At 47.8% G+C, this 13,288-nt stretch overlaps 1 long non-coding RNA gene across 2 annotated transcripts; it reads left to right on the forward strand.

The window, feature by feature from the left end:
* Window positions 1–3,085: 3,085 nt before the first annotated feature.
* On the forward strand, window positions 3,086–12,122 carry LOC144319468 (uncharacterized). Of its 2 annotated transcripts, XR_013385273.1 has the most exons (3): window positions 8,841–9,175; window positions 11,392–11,533; window positions 11,914–12,122. It is a non-coding gene; the product is annotated as an uncharacterized LOC144319468 (long non-coding RNA). The 2 variants fall into 2 exon arrangements; XR_013385272.1 differs by having other exon boundaries at window positions 3,086–9,175; window positions 11,392–12,122.
* The last annotated feature ends 1,166 nt before the right edge of the window (window positions 12,123–13,288 follow it).

Raw genomic sequence — 13,288 nt, forward strand, 5'->3', positions numbered from 1 at the left:
GTTGGAGGTAAGTTGCACACAGCTCTCACCATCTGGAGTAAGAGTTTGACTTGGTCAAGGAGCTGGGTGGCCTTTTGAGGAACTGACCCTTGAAAGATGAGATGGGGTCAGTTAGGTAGGTGTAAAGGGGGAAGAGTGATTCAGGCAGATGGGACAGCATTTGCAAAGGCCCTGTGGCAGGAGGATGTGAGGCAAGCATGAGGTCAGAGTAGAGAGGGATGGGGACCATGTAAGATGAGGCTATGCAGGCAGGCAAGGGTCAAGCAGAGAAGTTTGTCTTGATACCAAGAGCACTGGGTACCACTGGAGGATGTAAAAGGGTAATGTGGTCAGCCTTGCCTTTTAGAACTGGCTACCTGTGGTGGATTCTGCAATGTGCTGTCCAGTTTGCCCTGCAGAAACAAAGGTCTGCTCTTCCATGTGCCAGGCTCTCTGCTTGCGGAATGCCCTCAGCATGTGGCCCCTTCCTAGCTGGTGTCACTGGCCCTAGTCACACCCCTTCTCAAGAGGGCCAGAATCTGGTGCCTTGTCAACCCCAGGACAGCTCCGAGAGGTCACCCCATGTCCAGAGTTCCTTGTGGTGCTGTCCGAGGCCCTCCTTGAGGCTGGATGGGAGCTCAATAAATCCCCCTTCCTAATCCTGCACCTCCCTCCCTGGCCACAAGTGACATGTCTAACCCCACACCCAGCTGGCACTCCTGCATGCTCATCCCCTTCTCTGAGCCTGCTTCCCAGGACACCCAGGATAGTCGGTGACAGATTGGGTAAGCAGTGTGCATCTCATCATCACTCAGCTCGAACGAGGCACTCAAATGTTCAGAAAGAAACCCAAACTTAAAATATTGGTGAGTATATTTTAGACAGTGATGCTTTAAAAAAAAAAAAAAATCATTTGCTGCAGAAGGAAGAAGGGTAGGGCTCTCCACGTCCTCTGGGTTGAAATGAGTGGGGCTGGTGGTGCAGCTGCCGGGCCTCACTTCCTGCATCACTGCTGGGCTTGTGTGGAGTTTCTGTGCACACAGCTCAGGAGTTTGCTGGCCTCGGGGTGCCAGCCTTCTGCAGGAAGCCGGCCGGGGAGCACTGTGCGAGGCCATGCCCACTGTGCTGCTGCTCCCCGACTCTGGCCATCGACCTGTCGAGCCGCCCTGCCATCCAGAGCCCCCAGAATGGAGACCAAGGAAGCAGCCGAGCACATGTCTGTTGATTACCTTCACATCATGTGCAAGATGGGATCCCTGGGTGGCGCAGCGGTTTGGCGCCTGCCTTTGGCCCAGGGCGCGATCCTGGAGACCCGGGATCGAATCCCACATTGGGCTCCCGGTGCATGGAGCCTGCTTCTCCCTCTGCCTGTGTCTCTGCCTCTCTCTCTCTCTCTGTGACTATCATAAATAAATAAAAATTGAAAAAAAAAATCGGTGACATCATGTGCAAGAGAGGGGGATTGCTGCAAATAAAACATGAGTGAATGAGCACTTTTCCAAGCTGGGTATCCACTTGCAATTTTTTGGTCCCCAAAGCCCTAGGACAGATTTGTGTGCGTGTGTGTGTAACTGTTACTAAATGTACAATATCTCCCTGTTGGAAGAATTCAGAATGCCACTAAAACATTTGGAAGATAAAGGCCACCACCCCACCCCCCACACACACCCCAAAAACAAACCAAAAAAATGCCAAAAAACCCCCATATCCAACTATAACCAACTCTTTCTTTGGAACAGAATAAGGTTAAAAAAAAAAGATTAAAATAATTACAAAGGTATGATTTAATCTTAACAATGTTATAAATATTAATATGAAAAAGACTTTATATTGGGAAATGTTATTATACAGCATAATGTTAATTTTATGAAAATCAATTCATTTAGCACTCATACATTTTTTACTTCTCTCCTTGGCTTTTGCTGACGATTTAAGCATTACCATCCCGCTGAATGTCTCCTACCTCGACAATGAGCGCCTGGCAATGGGGCGTAGCATGGGATTTTGACACCACAATTATTTCTCCGATAATGCCCTGTGATTTCCCATAGGTAAGAATTGCATGTAACTGAGTCAGGATGAGCAGCTGAGCTGCAAGTTGGATGCTTTTAATCATAACTGCAATCTGATTTACATCACACCCTTCAGAAATGCAAAGCCCTCAGACATAGAGCCAAGCAGGGAGCATACTTCAGGGTGAGGACCGGGATGGGAGCAGGGACAGTGGTCTGCTGGGGCCCACTCTGGGCAGGCACAGTGTCTACCCCAGTGTTTTGCATCCCCTCTGTTCCCCCCAGCGGCCCTGGAAGGGTGGGAGAGGTCCCAGAGGGTGAGTAAGGCACCCATGGGCACATCTCTAGGGGGGGCTGTTGTGAGCTAAAGATCCAGGTCCACTCAGCTCCTCGGCCGGATCCACTTGGACCAAGACATCAGTTGCTACCCAGGACGGCAGCTCCATGTCTCTGGTGTTCCTTGGCTGGTTCCCTCATCACATCAGAATTGATCTGGGCAACCCCACTCGAGGAGGACTCATAAATCTGGCCCAAAACAAACTGCATGAACATGCATAATTCCGGTGGCCAGAGATTCGTGTAGATGGAGTCTTAACATGATCCAGTCCTGAAAGCTTCATGCACCAAACAACACTCTGTTCCAATTTCCATAAGATGAGTAATCAGGTATAGTTCTTCTTAAAAAAAAAAAAAAAATGTAGCCCCATGAGAGTGCTCAGGGAAAGGGGGGAAAATCAATTCTGAAGTCACATTTGGAACCAATCTCCCCTGGGGGTGGGGGGGACAGAGCCGGAAGCCTGGCGGCGGGGCCATCCCACCATCCGGGGGTAGAAGGTCAGGATGTAGCTGCCGGGGCCATCCTGCATTTTTCTGATTTGTGAACCCAGAGCCGGTAGTGCGACCTGGTTAGAGAGCTAATATGGGATGGAAATGGGACAAGTCGGTGTCAGGAGCAGACGCCAGACCCTTTGTAAAGGTCTAAAGAACAATCAAGCTGAATTAATTTCTAAGGGACCCCGTGACAGATTCTTGATTATGAGCCCCAATTAAGGAAACCTTGGTTTCCTCTTTGTTTAATGTCAGGAAGTGAAGAGACCGCCGGGCAGAGGGCTCCGGAGCACAGAGGAGGAAGCCCTGCCTCATTTGAACTGTGCACAGGCCGCCACTGCAGACGCTTTCATGCTCTCCAAAGAGGAAGCCGTGAAATCTGTGCCTCTCAATCGATGCCCAAGGAGGGAAAGGCGGTAATGACAAGATGAAGGGCATCCCCTCATCCCTGGAGCCCACAGAGGTGAAAAGCATAGGACCAACTGGTTCTGCGAAACAGGGAAATGAAAGATTCTGTCTTGGACTAGAAAAATGTGCCCTGGGGGAAACAGGTTAGCAGAACCAGAAAATCCAGAGAGAGGTCTTCTTCTGTTGGGCTCTTCCCCAGTCGACAGGTGTCTCTGGTTGACGGGTTCGGGGTGGCGCCATCCATTGCGATGGGGACTAGGGAGGAGTCCGGCTGCAGGATCAGGTGCTGGGGTGGCAGTCCCTCAAAAGATCTGCCCTTCCTGCCCTTCCTGCCCCTCGCCCCTCCCAAAGAGAAACCGCTTGGAACACAATCTTCACGGTGTATAGTGAAAAAGAGAAAAGAAGAGTCTCTCTCGCCAAGGTGTTAAAGATTTAGTGAAGAGAAAAGTGAATCGCTTTCTACATTAATCAGGTGTCCGAATGTGACAAGGTCAGTCTATGGTTTCCTGAATCCAAAAGCAATTTCTCCGGTTATTTTCATTTCTCCGCACTGAAGCCTCCCCACAGCTACTGAGGATTCCAGAGTACACCCCAGGGTGGGATCCCAGGCTGGAAACCCTCCTGAGAGTCCCATGAGAGTGGAAGGGCCTGGGGAGACCTCAGGCCAATTATCCAGGGGTCTCGGTTGCTGAAAACATCAGTCTGCTTCCCTTGGCCTCACGATCTTAACAAGGAAGTAGGAGGAATATCGTTATTCTCATATGGAAATCTCATGAGGAACTCTGCAAAGCTCTGGAGTGGTTTAAACCTTGGATCCTCAGGCCTGAGTTCCAGCCAAAAGGACCTTCGGATTTTATAATCCACAAACACCTTCCAGCAGGCTTTGTAACAATTATCATGTAAAAATGCTTTATTGGTTTCTGATGTCAAATGATTTGCTTACAGAGTTCCTACACATCTGACTTTGCTTTTTCATGTCATTAAACCCCAAACATTCTTCCAGAAGGACATAAAATTTGGTGGAGGTGAAGTAGTTGGGCTGTGGGGTCCTTTCAGTCATGAAAGTTTTGAGGACCAAGGCCCCGGACCAGTGTTTCTCAAAGCCTGTGGAGCAGCCTACAGGAGGGCCAGGTTCTGCTGACCATGCTCATGACTCTGGAATTTTCTTTGACAGCCTGGCTCACAACTGTAATTGAATGCACAGATTGTAAGTATACCTCAGTTGCCTGCCTTCCCTGATAGATGCAAGATCTCTGAGGGAAGGGGCATGCTGCATCCCAGTACCAGTCGTGGTGCTCGGCACACGGCAGGTATAAGATATATATTTATGGATTGAAAGACAGAGGTCAGTTTGGTGCTGGATAATAAGCTTTCCTTTTTGAGATTCATCAAACAGCACTTGCTGAGACACAGAGCAAGAGGCACGGTGTTTGTTTTGGCTTTTTGCTGTTTGTATCACAGGACTTCCCAGAACCTTTGATATGGGGATGTGCTTTCTGACTCTCCCAGTCGGGGCTGTATTGTGCTGTGCTCCCCAGGATGCAATGTCCCCCTGAAGTCTCTGGCTTGTGTAACCACTTTATGTGATGCTTATTAACGTCCTGATGGATCAACATTCCAGGGGATGTGCTTCACACTGGACAGTCATCAGCAATCAGCCAAGAAATACCTCAGTTGTGACGAGAGGCATGGAGGTGCTAGGAGGGGTGTCTGGAGGATGCTGCACATGGGACACCTGAGTTACAGGTGGTATCTGAGTCAGCCCCAGACAGGGCACACTGCCGGGAGGAGACACCAGATCCAGGCAACCTCCATGCCCCACCCCGGGAAAACTCATTCTTCCATGAAATCAACAGATGTCTCTATTTGTTCTTAAAACAGAATCCTTTCATTTTCCAATCCAAAAATAACAAGTGTGCGTGGAAGCTCCATAAGAGTAGGGACTGTGCCTGTTTTATTAGGTTTCCTCTCCTGAGTTCAACAAGTATTCGTCAAGTGAATGAATATGCAGTAAATTATGTGATAAAATGGTGTTGCAAAGACAGTACATTTCACTGTTCAACCACTTCTGGGAGCTCTCTTCTGGGACTGTTTAGTGTGAAAAAAATCTCTTGTGGGAACCCGTGAAAAGTAAGATCTGGTTTCTAGATTCCCAGGCCTCACTAGATGACAGCCTCCCAGGTGGTGCTGCTGTAGGAGTCCTTGGTCTGAGAGCCAGACAGCTCTGAGTTCAAAACCAAGCTCTGACATTTATCAGGCACTGGGGTTAACAGGGGAGACATTGGATGGGCTCTCGGCAGAGATAGGTGAGCTGAGACCCATAGGAGCAGGAGGGGCCAACCAAGGGAAGATTGGGGATATTTTAGTTTGGATTTCCCTAGCTGCAGAGTGCAAGACAGAGGGTAAGGTATAAGAAGTTTATTTGGGAGATGGTCTTTGGGGAAGTGAGACAGGGAAGGGGAGCCAATAAAGTGAGTGTTGCATCTGGACTTACCCCCCATCTGGAGGGTTGGGGAGCTAAGCTGTTCATTCGCCAACCTCTATTCATCTTCATTTAGGGTATGGTTGGGGATGGTCTTAGTTTCTGGCACTCAGGCCTTCTGCATTGGCAACAAACAGTGGCCAGAGTAGAGCCTTGGGATAAATTTGTTCTGGCAGCTGGAGGCTGGAAGCCTGTGTGCACCGATGGGGAAAGAGTAAGGGGATCTAAGCAGGAAAGTAACAGCATCTGCCACAAAGGGCAAGAGTGCTCTGTGCCAGGGAGCAAAAGCCCTGAAGGAAAGAGCCCCATGTGTTCATGGTTACTGTGGCTGGGACACTGAGGGGTGAGGGGCGGGAGGAGGTAAGGCAGTAGTAAATATTTTCAGCTGGTTCAGGAAAAAACGAATCCAAACACACAAAAACCCCAAAGCCCTGATCTGTAGGGTTTGCCAATTTCCATGGTGCAAACATTCACATCATGGCTGATTTCATGCTACCAAGGTGAACCCCGAATGCAGAGCTGGAAAGAGCTGCGTGTGTTTGGCTCTCATGAGCCCGCTGAAGCCGGCTAGAGCACACGTAATAGGAAGGAAAGGAAAGGAGGTTGGACAGGATGATGGAAAGTCATCAGAAGGGCTTTAGGCAGAGGACAGAAGAGATGATCTAATTTATGTTTGTCAATGAGCCGTGAGGCTGGGAGAAAATGGCCTGAACTGCAGCATGAAGACCCGCGCCCTTAGAACCTTGGCGGTGGGCGCACCCGCATACACCCTGGTTCTGAGAAGCACGGTGGCAGAGAGAAGATATAGAAAATCCATCGTCAGACCTTCTCGTGCTGGGCTGAGACCCATTCTTGCATTTAGATAACATTAAAGGTCTTCCATAAATTAGCAAAACATGAGGGGCTGCAGAAAAGCTAACGCACCACATCACCACGGGCGGTGTGCTCCTTTCCCAAACAGTCCTACTCACCCGAGTAAGTGGGAGCCTTAACACAAGCTTTGCTGATTTTTGTCAGTTTAAGTTAGACCTTTAATATGCCTTGAATATATTTTTCTGTAAGTAAGAGAATCATGGCAGAGAAATGAAGCTATCTGTCACGCAAACGCCCGCCTAGAAGGAGTAGGAGTGTAATAATGGTGGGGAAGGGGGTGCCAGGCTACTAGAATACCTGTACAAATGAAAATTGATTTTCTTGAGAATTCTTCGCCTGGTGAAATAAATTAAATCTGCATTTACTTCTATTTGTTTAAAAACCTCTTTGTTAAAATAAGTGCAGCAGTATAGAGACATAATCTAATAAATTAAAGGAGGATAAATTTTACCTAATAACATTCTGCACAGAGGATATGCAGAGAGGGAACCCACAGGAGGAAGCTCATGGAAGCCACTTAAACATTAGGACTAATTCTATTTGTAATGGTAAAACTGACAAACAGATATGTTCAGGCCTCTTCAAGCTTGTTTTATTTTATTTTTTCCAAATCAGGTTTATTATTATTTTAATTGGGGAAAAATAATCTACTGAGTTTCCACTTAGCCTGAAGAAATACAAATTTAACTAGGTCTTAAAATTTAATGCAGCTTGAATGGCGCACCACGAGAAACAATCTTTAATGAGAGGAAAGCTGCATTACTAGCCTTACATGAAAACACCCGAAATGAAGCCCCATCATCCACCCTGAGCACATCCTCCTGCCTCTCAGTTTTTCTCTGTCTCTCCCAATACACGGGAAGTTTAAAAAGCAGTGGGTGTTTAGGAGCGTCAGCAAGCACCTAGCAATTGCTGCTGAGTACATCCCAGGGTGGTGCTGGGTGGGCTATCGGGGGTGTTGCTTATGGGTTGCATTTATTAATGCACTAGTGTCCTATAGCAGGGGACTTGTTGGGAAAATGAAGTTGTCACTATAGCTGCTCTAAGACATCTGGGAATAAAGAACAGCACATGAAGGGCAGCCAACTCTGCATTCAACATTTTTTTTCTTAATGTAGGTGTTTATCACTATGAACTTCCCTCTTAGAACTGCTTTTCCTGCATCCCATATATTTTGATATGTTGCATTTCAATATATTCAAAAATATTTCAAGATATTTTTAAATTTCTCTTTTGATTTTTGAACTCATTGGTTGTTCAGGAGCATGTCGTTTGATTTCCACATATTGGTGAATTTTCTGGCTTTCTTCTTGTAATTGGTTACTAGTGTCATTCATTGTGATTGGAAAAGATGCTTGATATGACTTCAGTCTTCAGTGTGTAGATTTGTTTTGTGGCCTGACATGTAATCTATCCTGGAGACTGCTCCATGTGCACTTGAGAAGATTGGTACTCTACTGAATTGGGTGGAATGTTCTATTTGTGTCTGTTAGGTCCATCTGGTCTGACATACCACTAAAGTCTGATGTTTTCTTATTAGTTTTCTGTCTGGATGATGTAATCATTGTTAACGTGGAATATTGAAGACCTCTGTTATTGTATTGATGAGTATTTCTTCCTTCAGGTATGTTAATATTTGCTTTATATACTTAGGTGCTCCAATGTTTGGTGCATATGTGTTCAAAGTTTTGACCAAATGCACCAAGGAGGGGCAGTTACACTTGGGTGCCGTGTAATGGAGGCACTGGGCATATACTTCATTGACTCATAAAACAAGGCTGCTCCCATTTTCTAAAGAGGAAATTGAGACTTAAAACAGAAAATCATGTCCTGCAAGTGTGACTCCAAAAACCATGTTCCCATGTGACATTTTCATCTCGTTGTTGAAGAGTCAGCTGGAGAAAGCCATGTGTCTCTTTTTCCTCTTTTAGGGTTTTTCATTGTTGTTTTAAAAGATGATGAAACTGAACAGTTCTGTTTCCACCAACCATGGGTGGCCACTTCCCAATCTCAATTTTTAACTTCCACCTTTCTGGATTCCTTATGAGCTGTGAGAAGACACAGGAAGTCTGGGTGCTCTCGACTTTCAAATGAAGCCACAGTCAGACTGTTCAGCCAGAAACCTACTGCGCCTAGTAGCATCAGAGGGACTTGCAGTTCTTGACTTTTTGGAAGTGAGAGCTGACGGGGAGCCATGTGTAATTGATGTCCTCCTGCAGAGGAAGCCAAGTGGCTTAGATGCATCAGGTGTCCTCCTCCCTCTGGTCCTGCTCCCAGACGTTTCCTCTGGTCCCCTATGTCTTCCCTGCTCTCAGGACTGACTAGACTATGTTGATTCAACTTTCCAAACCCTTTCTTACAGCTCTCAGGGCTCAGTCAGATGGCAGTGAGGGAGAGACCAGAAGCCTGCCCCGAGAGCTGAGGTTCAGAGGGACTGGATGATAAATACCACAGTGTGTAGTGACATAAGGTGGATACCCCAGGACTGGAGGAAGTGACTTCACAATTGATCCCTGGAAAGGGGTGAGGAAGTGACCAAGAGGCACACAGGATGGCAAAGCGAACAGGTGGGCAGAGGCACAGATTCAAGAAGGTGAGAAGCCTCATTCCGTTGTTTCAGGGAGCTGGAGGCATGGGAGAGAGAGCATCAGAGGAACTGCAGACAGGTTTTCTGGGCCAGTCTCAGGGGATTGATTAATCTTCAGCCAGAGGGTGAAGTAGACTTGCTAAGAATTTCAAGCCCTGGAGGGCCTTGCTTGGGTTTGCATTTTATAGAAACTTTACAAAGGTGCCTCTTCCACAAGAGATGCCACTTATTAGGAAGCAACCCTGTGCCAGCACCTTGCAGGGGGCCCAGGGTGCTTGAGCTCAGAACACCTTCCTTCCTTTCTGTCCCTCACCTCTGCAACCGCTAGTCAGTGAATTAAGAGTCCTGCAAACTTCTCTCCAAAGCACATCCCAATCCACATCTGCTTCTCTCCATCCCACCCTTCTCCCCCGCCAAGTCTAAACCCCTGGTCATCTCTGCCCTCGATCCCTGCAGCAGCCTCCTCCTTGTCTACCTGGCTCCAGGTGTCCCTATCAGTTTCCTCCACTGCAGCCTGTGAACTTCCTAACATGAAAATTTGCCAGTTGCTCCCTGTGGGAAACCCCACTGGACCTGCCACTGACCTGCCTCTGAGGATAAAGCCCAAGCTCCTTCCCTGGCCCATGGGGTCCCACGGGGTCTGGCTTCTGTCCACCTTGCTGCCTCCCTCCACTGAGCCCTCCCATCTGGCCATGCTCCCATTCTTCATTCCTCCAGGGGCTGTGCTCTTGGCTGCAATGCATGTACTCCCCTCTGCTGGGAGTGCTCTGTCCCCAGCCACCCTCTACACCACCCTCTCTCCCCTGGCTAACTTCTCTTTGTCCTCTGGTCTTCAGCTTAGATGAAGCTTCCTCTCTCAAGGCTTTCCAGAGCTCCTCTATTCTCATCAACAGCTCTCATTCCACCTGTGTTTCAGTAATCTTGCTACTTCCCCATCGAGACCAAGGGGTTAACTCCCTCCCCCAACCCACCCCACTCCTGATTTGGACAGGCTTTAGTGACTGGCTCATAACCAATAGAATATGGTGGAAGGTATGCTGCATGACACCAATGCATGGTCCTATGAGGCCATGCAGGCCTCTCTCCTGGAAAGCTCACTGTTTGGACCCTCATCCAAGATGGTACCTCAGGGAACTCAGGTGCCATGTTGTCAGGAAGTCCAAGCTGCAAGGAGAGCTCAGCCTTCAAGACACTCCAGCCCAGGGGCCAGATAAGATGAAAGAAGCCTCTAGATGGTTTAACCCCTCAGCATTTGAGTCACCTTCTGTAGCCACGATTTCGCTCCTTGCAGTGGATGCTTTCCTGACTGGTTCCATGCTCCTCATCTGTGCTAAGATGCTTCTACCTTTAGAACTCATCTCCCCACCAGATGTAAGTTCTGTGCAGGCAGGGACCACATCTGTCCCCTTTGCCATCATGTCTATTAAGCCCCAAGTCTGGCACATTGGAGGTACTTAAATGTTTGTGGAATGATGTTGAATCAATGAAGAACTGATGATTTCTAGAGGGTTAGAAGCAATCTCAGAGACATTTCCAGTCTGACAATTTCATGAGCAATGTAGGACTGCGGCAGGGTCTCTGGCCCCCACTCCAGCACCTCCTCTTCCCAAGGTTGCAGGAAGCCTCACTTTTCCTTGCAGTGGGACTTGGATCCAGTGGAGGAAAGGTCCCTCGACACAGACCTGTGCTGGAAGCTTCCTCTCTGCATTTCTTCCCTCTGGTATTAACAAATGTTAATTTGCTGCAATGATCATTGGCCTTTTGAATGCCCTTTACACTGCTATAATTTTGTGACTTCACTGAAAACACCAACCTTGTAATTTTGCTTGGCCTTACAGAAAAATCCTTGGAGGATATGTTCTAAGTCAGGAGGACGTCCAGATATATGTATACATACATATATATATATATTTTTTTGCTTGTGGGATTTATTCCACTTTGCATACAGATTTAGGTCATGCATGTGAAAACTTGTACTTATTTCAAAGTATAAACGTGCTGCTGGTTTCCTATCTGTCTCGCCCCACTGCTCCTCTTTCTGATGCTCTTTGCTCACAAATGGCCAGCTACATTGTTGAGGGCTTTGAGGGCTAAGTGACCTTTAGTGTAGTTTTGATTTCAAAACATCCAGCAAAAATATGCTATTTAATTTTTCTTTTACATGTAGAGAATCCTTTATAATGTGATCAAGTTGATAGGAACCATGTGTCCCTCACTTGCAGCTTTCTCCAGCCCTGGATGGTGATGCATGCTGTGCATTCATTACTCCTGCCTGTTTTCCAGAAGGATAAATCATTTCCAGTGGAGATCAACTGTTGCCAGAGATGTGACGACCCCGGTGTGGTCTCTGGTGCTCACTTGCTGGTGTGTGGTTTCTAGCCCTGTCCCTCACTAGCTTTGTGACCCGGGGGCAGTTTGCCAAACCTTTACATGCCTCATATTCCCCATCAGAGACATGGGGATATAGACCTCATGAAAGATCAGCTGCACTAGGACATGAGAGCTGCAGAGAGCTGGGCCTGACACACCCTACGTGAGCACAGAGCAGAGGGATGTGTGTGGAGCAAGCCCAGAGTAGGGAGTGGGGGTAGTCAGTGTCATGAAATGTCACAAGTGTCTTCGGGCCTCCGTCTCTCCACTCGTAGAAGGAAGACAGACTAGTGTGTGAAGCCCTTTGCAAGAGTAGATGGAACGTGTGACATGGAGGCAGTGTTATTATAATGACATGATCGCAATCTCTGCAGAGCGAGGAGCCAGAGGCTGCCTGGATGCACATCTCAGCAGTTGTGTGTGCCGGCGCGTATGCGAGGTTTCTATCGAAGACAGGATCCACAAAGGCAACATAACCACCCGTCCTAGCCTTGCATAAAAGATAACAAGAAGTAGATAGAGCACGGAACACAGGAGAGGCAATGCAAATAAAGTCAGTTAATAAATCCATCTTAAAGCCCTTCCCCAAACGCTGGAGTTAAATTTCATCTCAGAACGCTGTGCATAACCAGCACTTTGAGGTAAGGTGGCCCCTGAGAGCTACAGAACTTTTAAAAGACAGGCAACTACTTTTGCTTGGTTGTAAGGAGGGATGACTTTTTGAACTCCTTTCTCTGAGCCCAACAACTCTGACTGGCTATAAACACAGGCGCACTAATGAGGTGCTTTTGCAAGGCTTCCACTTGACTCCTGCGTGGCTGCAGAGTGGCAGGAGTCAGCTGTGTGATCAAGGGCCACACGGCGGGAGCAGTGGTCATGGTGTCCAGCTGACTGGTAAATGCCCAGACTGCTGTGGGCCTGTCCTCCCTGGCAGGTAACAGGAGTGCCAGCTGCCATCCTTCTCCAGGGAGGAAAGAATGTTGGCCTTCAGGGAGGGACGGTGGACATTGTGCATAAAGTTCTGCAATTTTAATATAAAAACCCCAGACTTGACGTGGCTTGTGTAATCCGGGGAAATCCACAAGCATCCAAAAGCATGCCAGTTCTAAGTCAGCTCTTTCGGCCCCAAAGAGGCCAAGGTGAGACCCTCCAGTCCTCAGCCCAGATACACTGTCTCTTTGCAGTGGGGTGTGGGGAGACTTTTCATTACATTCCAGAAATTCCAGGCAGCATCCTTGTGTCTCCCAATCAGGCACACAATTCAAATAATCATTTAAAGAAATCTGTTGAAATGAAACTTAACCTCTATCTCACTCCAAACACAAAACCCTGAGCCACAGAAGCTTCTAGAACAGAGGCTGGCAAACTTTCTCTGCAAAGAGCCAGATAGTGAATATTTTAGGCTTAGCCATCTAGTCTCTGGAACAACTATGCAGCTCAGCGTTTGCGAGGTGAAAGCAGCCACAGACAGCCCGTGAATGAATGAATGCACGTGACTGTCAGGGCACCTGGGTGGCTCAGTGGGTGATTGCCTTCAGCTCAGGTCATAATCCCAGAGTCCTAGGATCAGCCCTGTGTTGGGCTCCCTGCCCAGTGGGTAGTCTGCTCCTCCTTCTCCCTGCCTGCTGCTGCTCCTGCTTCTACTCTCTCTCTGTCAAATAAATAAATAAAATCTCTAAAAAAAAAAAAAAAAAAAGAGGGATCTCTGGGTGGCGCAGCGGTTTAGCGCCTGCCTTTGGCCCAGGGCGT

The sequence above is a fragment of the Canis aureus genome, chromosome 8, assembly GCF_053574225.1.
Source record: "Canis aureus isolate CA01 chromosome 8, VMU_Caureus_v.1.0, whole genome shotgun sequence".
Taxonomy (NCBI): Eukaryota; Metazoa; Chordata; class Mammalia; order Carnivora; family Canidae; genus Canis; species Canis aureus.